Below are 11,160 nucleotides of genomic sequence, written 5' to 3'. Positions count from 1 at the left end.
GTCACAGTGTCACATGTTAGAATCATTCTAATATTCTGATTTATTATGAGTGTTGGAAACAGTTCGGCTGTGTCCTAATATATTTGATGAATAAAAGGTTAAAAAGAACTGCATTTTTATTCAAAATAAAAAACATTTCTAATAATATAGATTCTAATAATATATTTTCTTTACTATCACTTTTTATCAATTTAACACACCCTTGCTGAATAAAAGTATTGATTTTATTTTATTTTTTAAAAAGAAAGAAAAAAAAATTACTGACCCCAAATTACTGACCAGTAGTGTATATTGTTATTACAAAATATTTATATTTTAAAAACATAGCTTTCTTTTTTTTATTTTTATTTTTTTTTAATCAAAGTATCCTAAAAAAGTATCACATGTTTCTGAAAAAATATTAAGCAGCAGAACTGTTTCCAACTTTGATAATGAATCATCATATTAGAATGATTTCTAAAGGATCATGTGATAATGATCCTAAAAATTCAGCTTTGCATCACAGAAATAAATTATAATTTAAAGTATAATAAATTTAAAAACTATTATTTTAAGTTGTAATAATATATCACAATATTAAATTTTTTTTCTGTATTTTTGATCAAATAAATGCAGGCTTGATGAGTAGAAGAAACGTCTTTCAAAAACATTAAAAATAGTAATGTTTCCAAAACTTTTGGTCTGTACTGTATATATATATATATATATATATACACTCTCACAAAGTACTAAAATATGTGTGTGTGTGTGTGTGTGTGTGTGTGTGTGTGTTATTGTGTTTTAGTGCAGAAGCATGCTATTTAATTTAGCTATTTTTATTTCAAGTTTTTTTATATCTAAAAAGTCTCTTGTGGACTGAGTTAATGAAAATGCTTTTGCAGTAATTAAAAAAAAAAAAAAAAAAATCAAGTCTCACTTCTTCACTCCAGACCAAGTGCTGGTCTCCTCCACAGCGGTGAGAAGTCTCATACAGCACAGGGTACGACGGATAGGGAGGCAGATCCAGACGGTTGAAGCATGTGTGTGCCCTGCAGCAGACGGAAATACAGAGGTCAAAGGTCAGGGAGCTTCTATCATGACCTCAGACTAAATAAGTGTGTCTAACTATTAGGCCACGACTTCCGCTTTGCTGTAAAGTGTGAGGCATCTGTATCTGTTCCATCACATTGGCCTTATTTAGCTCTGGCTGCTGACGCAGTGCACACACAATGACAAACTCCGAGCCGTTCTCACCCTGACAGAGAAATATGAGCCTGTACTTTAGTGCTGACGGCGCCAGGCTTTGATCCGCAGCCCCTTCTGTTTGCCAGGACAGAGTGAGATGATTTTTAAGGTGAAACGCTGGATGCAAACTGAGTTTCTGAGTCTAACAGTTGGTTTCCAGGATGACACAGTCATCTCGGGTAGCTTTATTTACAAGTCTAAACAGTAAGGCGGGTTCTTTGCTGTTGTGATTGAATTGCACCGAGTGGAAGAACCATGGCAGGTAAACAAAACAGTATTTGAACAAGCTTATAGTCAACCACACAAAGAATCTGCTTGGGTGACGCTGTCCTAAATACATTCATTATTTCTGTGTGTTGCAGTCTGTGTTTTTCATTTCAATGTGTTTTGACTATCAAATACAAATGGAAATGTAAGGATCTCAAAGCACTGCTTCAATCTCATGACTGTTCTTGTTATAAAATGAGACATCATATTCATTCTATGAAATATAAACCATGAGGAATATGAAACGAATGTGTAATGGTAGAGAAAATCATTTGGTTTTTAATATTCAGGGCAGGTCTCTGAGATCCTGAGCCTTTCTGTGTAGCATCTCTAATCTAGCACATATGCAAGCCTTCTATATGGTAATGCGCTCCAAAAAGTTGACAAAACAAAAACAAACTTTCAGCAATACACAGTATGCGCATTTAAAATATCCTCTCTAGGGTAAACGCACCAAAAATATTCATAACATCAGACTTTTTTGTCTCCAGAATGATAATATCCCCTCCTCCTAATAGCATCTTTCAGCGACTAGAATAAGCAGCTAGCAATTCATAGGAAGTGCCTTAATACACAAAAGAAAACAGTGTTGATTTGTTAATTTTCATTGGGTCTTTTCAGGGTTATTATAGTTAACTAAAACTACCACACACATGTTGATTTGTTAATTTTCATTGGGTCTTTTCAGGGTTATTATAGTTAACTAAAACTACCACACACACACACCTGTGTATATATATATATACACACACACACACACACACACACACAAAACCACAACTGTATTCAGCCAACCACACACACACACCTGTGTATATATATATATACACACACACACACCTGTTGTTGCCAAGGCAACACCTGATTTAGATGTACTAAAATAGGTATATTAATCTATTATTGGTTAATTGGATAAAATATTTTAGTTTAACTTGCATAAAGCTTTCCCTCTTGATGAATTAGCCTTCCTCAAGTACTAAAAAGTCATCAAAAGATATACAAAGCTGTGTTTAGCATTACTTTGTGATATATGTGATTCTGCAGGCAGAAGGCGTGTTATTTCTTTCAGTATACCTTGGTAGAGAGGTAATCTTTCCCCACTTTTCAATGCAGAAGCGTCGCAGGCCGTTGCTGCCACGGAGCGCTGCGAAACCCTCGTAGGGGACACTGGACGTTCCCGTCACGAACTGCAGCAGGCGCAACCTCTGTTCATTATTGAAGTGCTTCACCGCATCCCAGAAACAACGAATCACGACGTGCCCATCGTGGTAACCTGGAGGGTGATGGAGAGACTGGTGAAGATAAACACCAATAGACCTTACTCTGAAGTAGGAGCTAATTTAGTGCTCTTATAATCATTCCCAGTTGATCCCAGTACTTCCACTAAGAGTTACAATGTGACCTTGGAGCACAAAAGCAGTCTTAAGTCTCTGGGGTATATTTGTAGCAAGAGCCAACAATACATTGTATGGGTCAAAATGATCCATTTTTCTTTTATGCCAAAAATCATTAGGATATTAAGTAAAGATCATGTTCCATGAAGATATTTCTACTGTAAATATATCAAAACCTAATTAGATTAGTAATATGCATTGCTAAAGACTTCATTTGGACAAATATAAAGGTGATTTTGTCAATATTTTGATTTTTTTGCACCCTCAGATTCCAGATTTTCAAATACGTAGTTGCATTTGTTGCATCTATTGTTATTATTGTAATCCTTACATAAATTGAATGATTGTTTAGATTGGTTTCTGTTGTCCAGGGTCACATATGAGAACTATGAAGATGTTCCTCTGGTGTGAAAGCTGCTCTTTTTTAACTGGTTCAGGTGTGTTTTATTGGAACTGGAGCTGAACTCTGCAGAAGAGTGGCATTTTGGGGAGCAAGAAACAAGCTTATCTAAATTAGCCAAAGTATAAGAAGAAAAGAGAATGTGTCCCTCTAAAGAGGCCCTTCAGATGTCTCTATCTGACCGTGCAGAGGCTGTGCAGGAAAAGTCAACAGAAGACTCCAGAGACTCAACCGAGGTTATCTCGACCCCGTGAAACCACAACACCGCAGGGTTAAACCAATTTCTACAGGGTTCACCCGTCACGCTTTTAATGTCAACAGCTCCGTTCTAAATGATGAACTGCAATCTAAACAGATGGGATACTTGTTTTGGCATTAGCTGTGGGATACAATCCTGCTGACTCGTCATAGTAATTCACGGCAGAAGACCTGAAAGTAAAGTGAGACCACTTCGCATGGAACAAATGCTTGACCCGAGCAATCAAGCTTCTACTCACTAATGAAGACCATGTGAGCATTTCTCTCCAGACATTAAACATTTATGGATAGCTTTTAGAATAAAACTGACAATATTACCCACTTTTGAGCAGCTGCCATGGATTTTTAAAGACAATGCAAGCATCCGCTCACCTCCTCTATATTCTGTGTTGGATCTCCAGTCGTTCAAATCGATCTCGGCCGTCCCTGCAATGACCAACTCCAGCTCACGAGCATCGAACACTGAAACCAGACGGGAGTCTACAACCTGCATCATAAAGGAACAGTTTATACAGTGTATGAGATTCAAATCATCTGAATTAGATTAATTAATTTTTGGTGAAACTACCATTCAAGCTAACGTACCTCATAGAAACCTCTTACAAGGGCTTCGGTCTGCTGCATAACCCCCCTCTCCACCCTCCATCTAGCCATGCGCTCGATGTATTCCTTCTTGTTCTTCTCCGTCACTTGGGTATTGGAGCCTCCCGACTTCAGTTCCCTCTCTATCACCTGTCAAAAGATGTAACAAGTTTCAAGGGTTGGTACAAACCTTTGTTGCAGCAGAAGAAATGTTTACAAGTATTAGTGACATGGCACCTATAAAGCATGGATTCATCCTGAACCACTTTTGTTGTGCGTAATTCTTTTGATGTTAAAATATTTATCCGAGATTTGTTTAAAAAAGCCAGGGGTGTCCAAACCTGCTTCTAGTGCGTTATCGTTCTATAGCAGTGGTCTCAAACTCAATTGCTGGAGGACCACAGATATGTAGAGTTTAGTTCAAAATATCTGTTACTGGAGGGTTGCTGGAAGTTTCTAGTGATCCTGAAGAGCTTGATTAGCTGGATCAGGTGCGTTTGATTAGGGTTGGAGCTAAACTGTGCAGAGCTGTGGCACTCCAGAAATTGAGTTTGAGTCCAATGCATTAAGAAGTTAAGTGTAAACCAGTGTTAACTCTGGTCCTGGAGCCCCCCCTGGAGCTGGTTGGGTTTGTACTGGGATTGAGAAGCATTGGTGTAAACAGTATGGCTCGGTTTGCATTGGTGACCCCGACTTGCCAACTTTTATTACTTTTAGTACAATGTGGTTTTACTACAACTTAATCCAAAATTGGTAACCAGGTTTTGCTTGCTATACGTAATGGAGATGCCTGAGCATGAGACTCAGTTTTCTTCAACCCTTATCACTATCATTGCTGGTATTTTGGTAAAACACCAGGGATGAAACGATTAGTTGATATTAAAGACAACGTAAACAATAAAAAATTGTCAACAAATATTTTTGTTGTTGAATATTCGTTTATATCTCATATGACCTAATGTAACAGCCTGCAATAACATGGTTTGACCAGTGGGGCGATGTGGCTCAAGACTGTAATTCGGCCCTCCTTGATATAATCCAAGAGAAGTAGAAAAGCTTATGAAACGTGCAAATGACCTCGAACCAGTAGAGTGTGGGAAAGTTTTATAAACAAAAAACAAAAATGCTGTTATGTTTAAAAGGCCCGGTATATTGATGCTGAACCTCTTTTTCTATTCCTCAGTTAGGGATAAAAATAAGTTTTGTGGATCCCAACACTTCTGAAAACGGCATTTAGATGAATATGTAAATATATGCTGTGCGCTTTCCTCTCAGTAGCAAAATAAACGCAACAAAAATGCAGCATGGGAAAACAGTAGTTAAGAAAGCATCTGAACATAGCAATGTGGATACGTTTGAATCAGCTCTGCAATCGGCACTCCAGTCTAATCACGTTTATTTCTATAGCTCTTTATACAGTAGATTGCTTTAAAGCAAGCAGCTTTACAGTATTAAAAATGAAAAAATAGTGTAAGTGTCACTTTCAGTTAGAATTACAACTTGATATTCTGCTATAAAGCAGCTCTATATGTATGAATATGTATAGAATATGTATAACATTGCAAAAGCTGAATAATTGATAAAAGCCTACTGATTAATTGGTGAAATAGTTAACGATTAGTTGATTAATCAGTTATCGATTATCAAAATAATAACTTGTTGCAGCCCCATAACACATATGAAAACCTTCTTGAAAGTGCTTCAAAAACAGACTGAATCATCCAGCACCTGTCCGAAGACCTCCTCGTTGACTGTAAACGTCAGATCCAGGATATTCGTGATATCGTTGTCCTTCATCCACTGTAAGCTCTTGTGGAACTCCTCATCCAGGTATTCCAAATCACTCAGATCTGTCACTCTATGGACCACACACATCTAATCAACATACATAATCTGAAACTCACTTTACGGTGTCACCTCGACTCCCAAAAACCTCTGAGACTCACAGTCTGAGCAGGGCCTTGTAGAACGGTCGAGTGAAGAAAGCATCCAACAGATACTGGTGGATCAGAGCCAGACCCAAAATTCGGCCACTGAAGCGGAACCTGTGAGGGTCCAGCAAAACATTTATCAATGTTCAGCTTTAATATAATACATATCCTGTCTTGGACCCAATTATAGGCTTTTAAAATGTTCTACCTTCTGGATAGGGCTTGAAAGTCAGACAGTGTGACTTGGGACAACTTTTAAATTCAATTAAAAGTTGTGAATCTCAAAACTGACATCCTCTTCTTGGATGAAGTTCGAGGCAAACGTTGAGAATTTGTCTTTGTGTTTAGTTTCTTAACACTGTAATTTACTCAACAAGAGGGCCATTTTCCCTGTCATTGAAAATCCCAAAATAAGAGACAAAACAAAGACGTAGCGTGACCGCTTCTGACCACAAGGCATGCGATTCCTCAACCACATGCCACATCAACCAGAGAACTACAAAGCTGAACTTCAAACACATTCCAAGTCTAAGCAGCAATAATTGGGGATAAAGAGGGATATAGTAGTAAGGTAGAAAACGGAAGATCTCTCACCATTCCAGATGGTTCTCTACAAATGCAGACATGGGGCTGATCTGCACTGTATACGTGTCATTGGCTGAGTACTCAAACAGACCGTAGTAGGGGTTAAACAGCTCCTGAGACAACAGGAAGAAGAACTCCCGCGATGGGCCGCTGTAATCCAAACTATCGGCAACATGAACGCAATATTTTAGATCAGTCAAGATCCAAGTTCTGGGTTGTATGTCTGTCAATAACATGCATGTGAATGAGAACACAGTCGACTGACCCTTCCTCTCCTACAAAGGCGATGAAGAGCTTGTTTCTCTGGAGCTCTTTGCGTGAGTAAGCCATTACTTGATTAAAGGTGCCTTCCAGTAGATGTTCCCTTCTGATGATGAGCCTTAATAACAGCACAAAATAAAACCAAATCAAAATCAATGTATATCTATCCATCCATCCATCTATCTATCTATCTATCTGACACACTTACTTGATTTTTCCTGGTCCCTGGCCGTAACCTTTAGCCTCCAGCTTCCTGTAAAAGTTGCGAAGCTTTGCCTCAAAGTCTCTGCGGTACGGAGCGGGTGCTCTGGCCCTCTGCAAGCCTGTCAAAATATATAATACCATTGCATTAAATTACACACTGGTATATATTTGAACATCTCTTTATTTGAAAATGTCATACAATGTATTCAAATGAAATACAAGTGGGCAATAAGACAAAGAAAAGATACATTTAATGCATATAAAAATTTGTAGGGGCCTCAATGTGAAACAACAAAGCAAAAGGAGCAGGGATGTCAGCACCATGCTGTGAAATAATTTTACTCATACTCTGAGTTTCTCATCAAACACAAGTGTACCGAACAGGCTCATTAAACTCGCTAGCTCATTCTGTGCAGCACAGCGGGACGTCCGCCATTGAACGAAGTCGCTTTAACTCGTGTCTCGCTGGGGTTTGAGTGTATGTGATCATGCTCAGATCAGAAAGAACCATTCTGACGTGAGGAAAGAGCTGTGATTTGTTTAAACACGAGGGAAGAGGTAGACTGGCCAGATTGCAACCGCAAACACACAGAAGAACTGATGCGGGGAATGATAGCTCTCGTTGTTAGGGAAAAGCATTTGCTGGGTTTGTGCAAGAGTGCTACACACAAGAGCCCTTACCAAAAAGAAGTATACTTCAAGTTTATTTCATTAAGTATACTTAAGTAAAGTTCAAGTATATTTTAAAGTATACTTTATGTAGTAGGTATACAAATATCAGTGTACTAGTAGTATACTTGTAAGTGTACTAGTTCAATACTCCTTTGGACTAAATTGGCCCACTTTCTAGTATATAAAAGTATATATTTTAAGTATGCTTTAAGTATAACAGAAGTAACAGTAACTAGTTTACATCTATGTTTTTACTTTGTACTGCAACTATACTAAAAGTAAAACTTATAGGTGTACTGATAGTTTACTAATTAAATACTTTAGAATTTTTAGTACGCTATGAAGTATAGTCTGAGTAAACTACTGTATATATTATATTTGTATATATTTTATTATATGTATATCTGAACATACAAAACATCCAAAAAAAAAGAACAGGGTATCTGCTTGTAAACATTTTATTCTAGCTACATGCATTCTTTTTTATAAACACTTGAATGTGAGTAAGTTCCATAAATAAAAAAAATAAACAAATAAATAAATAAACAACATTTTGAACAAGAAGCTGAAAAAAGACTATGAATTGGATTCAGAATGAAGTTTCAAAACGTAGATGGAGTTGATCAACACCAAAAACAGCATCTGTTGTTTCGGTTTCTTCTTCGCTTGTGTTTTGGAAATTCTGTACAGAAGGTGTGTAATGGCACTCCCTACCTTATAACAATGAAAACATTGATTCCCGGAGCACAAGTAGCTATAGCGCAAATATATTTAGACTTTTTCTAAGTATAAGTCAAGTATACTTAAATGTAATTTTAAGTATATTTCCGAGAAGTACATAAAAAGTAGACTGAAAGTTTTTTAGTTTAAAAGAAGTATACTAATAGCATACTTCAATAAACTTCTTTTTCGTAAGGGAGACCGGCTCGTGTTTCCACAGATGCTTAAATGGACTTTTAAAAAAGGCCTTGGAAGTCAGTATGTATGTGGATGTTTGTTACTGAGCTAGAGAAAATGTTTTAGAAGATTTAGTAAAAACATTTAAATTGTGTCTTTGGCATTTGAAATAGTTGTCCATTTGTAGTTTCTAATCCATGTCTTTTAGCTTTGATGCACTCTTTTTGCTTGTGTTATTCTAAAAGATAAATAACTTTTAGTACATCTATAGTCTTTCTCTTTGGTTACAGATGGCTACAGATCTAGATCTACCAGTAGTTTCAAAGCTAAACTAGGGGTATCGGTTTTGTCCAAATAAATGAGCCTAAACAAACCCAATGATGAAAGTCTTGCTTTTAAATAGTAATTTGATCATACCCGGTGAACTCTGAGGTGAGGATCCAGGAGAGCAGCGTGGAGAGAAGCTGAGGCCGGGGTGGAAAGAGTGAGATGGAATATACGACATGATCTCCTCATCAAATAGACTGAACGACAGAGAGGAAAAATATTAGAATGCATGCAGAAAACATATTTTTATTTATTTATTTATTTATTTATAAATATTGTATAATTAATAAAGGTTAAATACATCAAAAATTAAAAAAATAAAATATATAAAAAATACAATTAATAGTATTCAGCTGTGTGTTAGCTGTTTGGAGAGTCAGAGTTGATTAAGCCAATAATAACTAGTCCTGCATGCCGGCACCCAATCAAACAAAAACACCGAACTCATGCAGCATTTCTCGTCCCTCACACTGCAGTCACTGTACCTTAACAGCATGACCAGGTCTGCGTCACAGGACAGCGTTTCAACGCCCTGAGGACCTTCAGTTCTGATGTAATGGATTTGCTCCCTGAAAGAAAGCATGCATGGAGCACGTAAACATTCACACTATCTCACATTTACTCTTTCCACACTGAGTAGCTTTTACAACGTCTGAACTAATGGAAAGTTAATTGTTTTTGAAAGTGACAGTAAAGCACTTCACTAGCTGAATGGAATTATAGTGTGCGTTCTGGAATGCTTTTAAGATGATGATGGGTTCGCTGTATTAGAGCCAGTGTTAATGCACTGTTAACAGTTAAATGCTGATTCACCATCACAAACTTTGTTTTTTACGTGTTCTAAGCATGTTTCATGAATCTTTATTGTGTCAGACTGTAACTGTGTTGCTATATGAGCTTAACACGCCAATGTTAGTCAGAATTCAGTGATATTTTAGTATTATTTATATACTATTATAGTATTTATTAATATTTTGAATCGGCTTTTATTTTATATTTTTAGTTGTCATTTTTTTTTGTTTTATTTTGGTTGTTATTTTATTTTATTTTTTTTGTTTTATTTGTGTTATTTACAGTTTTAGTTATTTTTTGTATTTCAGTTTTAATTTGAATAATCTTAGGGAACATTTCCAATTGATTTTGTTTTATTTTTTCAAGTAATATTTACATTTTATTTTATATCGGCTTTATTTTAGTTTATGTAATTTTTAGGGCTGTAAGTCAATAAAAATTTTTTAACTAATTAATTACATGATGTTTCGATTAATTAATCGCAAAATAAATTAGACTGTGAAAATACCCAAAGAATATTATTTAAAATATTTTGGGGTTAAATGAGAAAGTATCAAGTAGACATTACAAATTGTAGCTTTAGAAGGAAATATTTTGTTTGATTCAACATAAAATTTATTACACATAAACATTTAGGCAACAGCTATTTTAAGTTTTTGTAATTTTGTTTTGGACTGTTTTGCAATTGTATTAATTTTTTTGTTTATTTAGCTTTAATGCATTTTTATAGATTTTTATTTATTTATTTATTTATTTATTTTTGTCATTTTATTACTTTATATTAAACTTATTTTATTTATGTTGGTGGCCGACCCAAAATTAATTAATTAATTAATTAATTAATTAATTCATTCATTCATTCATTCATTCATTCATTCATTCATTCATTCATTAATTCATTCATTCATTCATTTATTAAAATTTTTATTTCAAATTTTCATCTAACGCTTATATCAGCTTTATTTTATGTTTTAATTTTAGCAATTTTAATAGTTCAACATTAACTTATTTTATTTCTGTCAGCAGTCAAGGCAACAATTCAAATTTTTGATTAGGGTTTTCAAGTCTAACTTGTTTCAACTAATATATTTATTTATAATTTATGTAAACTTTATTTAAATGAACTAAAATGTTTTAACAGTTTTAGATGACAATAACAGCATAATGGATTTATATATGTCTGTACACACAGAATAAACTCCCAGAATGCAACAGTTTTGCTGGTATTTTACAATGCTTTTATGTCTGTCATGTTCTGTTCACTGTCATATAGAATGACATATTTAACAGATAAGTCATAATCACGATGTGAGAGGCTCACCTGAGTGTGTGATTCCTGGCGAGGCTCGGCTGTCGCTCCTGCAGC

The 11,160-nt window shown here is 35.6% G+C and overlaps 1 pseudogene; it reads right to left on the bottom strand.

Annotated features, from left to right (window-relative positions):
* Positions 1–892: 892 nt before the first annotated feature.
* The window catches only part of LOC109070651, a 72,311-nt pseudogene continuing 62,043 nt past the window's right edge, over positions 893–11,160 (bottom strand).

Source organism: Cyprinus carpio, chromosome B24 (genome assembly GCF_018340385.1).
Source record: "Cyprinus carpio isolate SPL01 chromosome B24, ASM1834038v1, whole genome shotgun sequence".
Lineage (NCBI taxonomy): Eukaryota > Metazoa > Chordata > Actinopteri > Cypriniformes > Cyprinidae > Cyprinus > Cyprinus carpio.
Note: the sequence above shows the minus strand (reverse complement) of the source record. Positions and strands in the feature narration are given on the sequence as shown.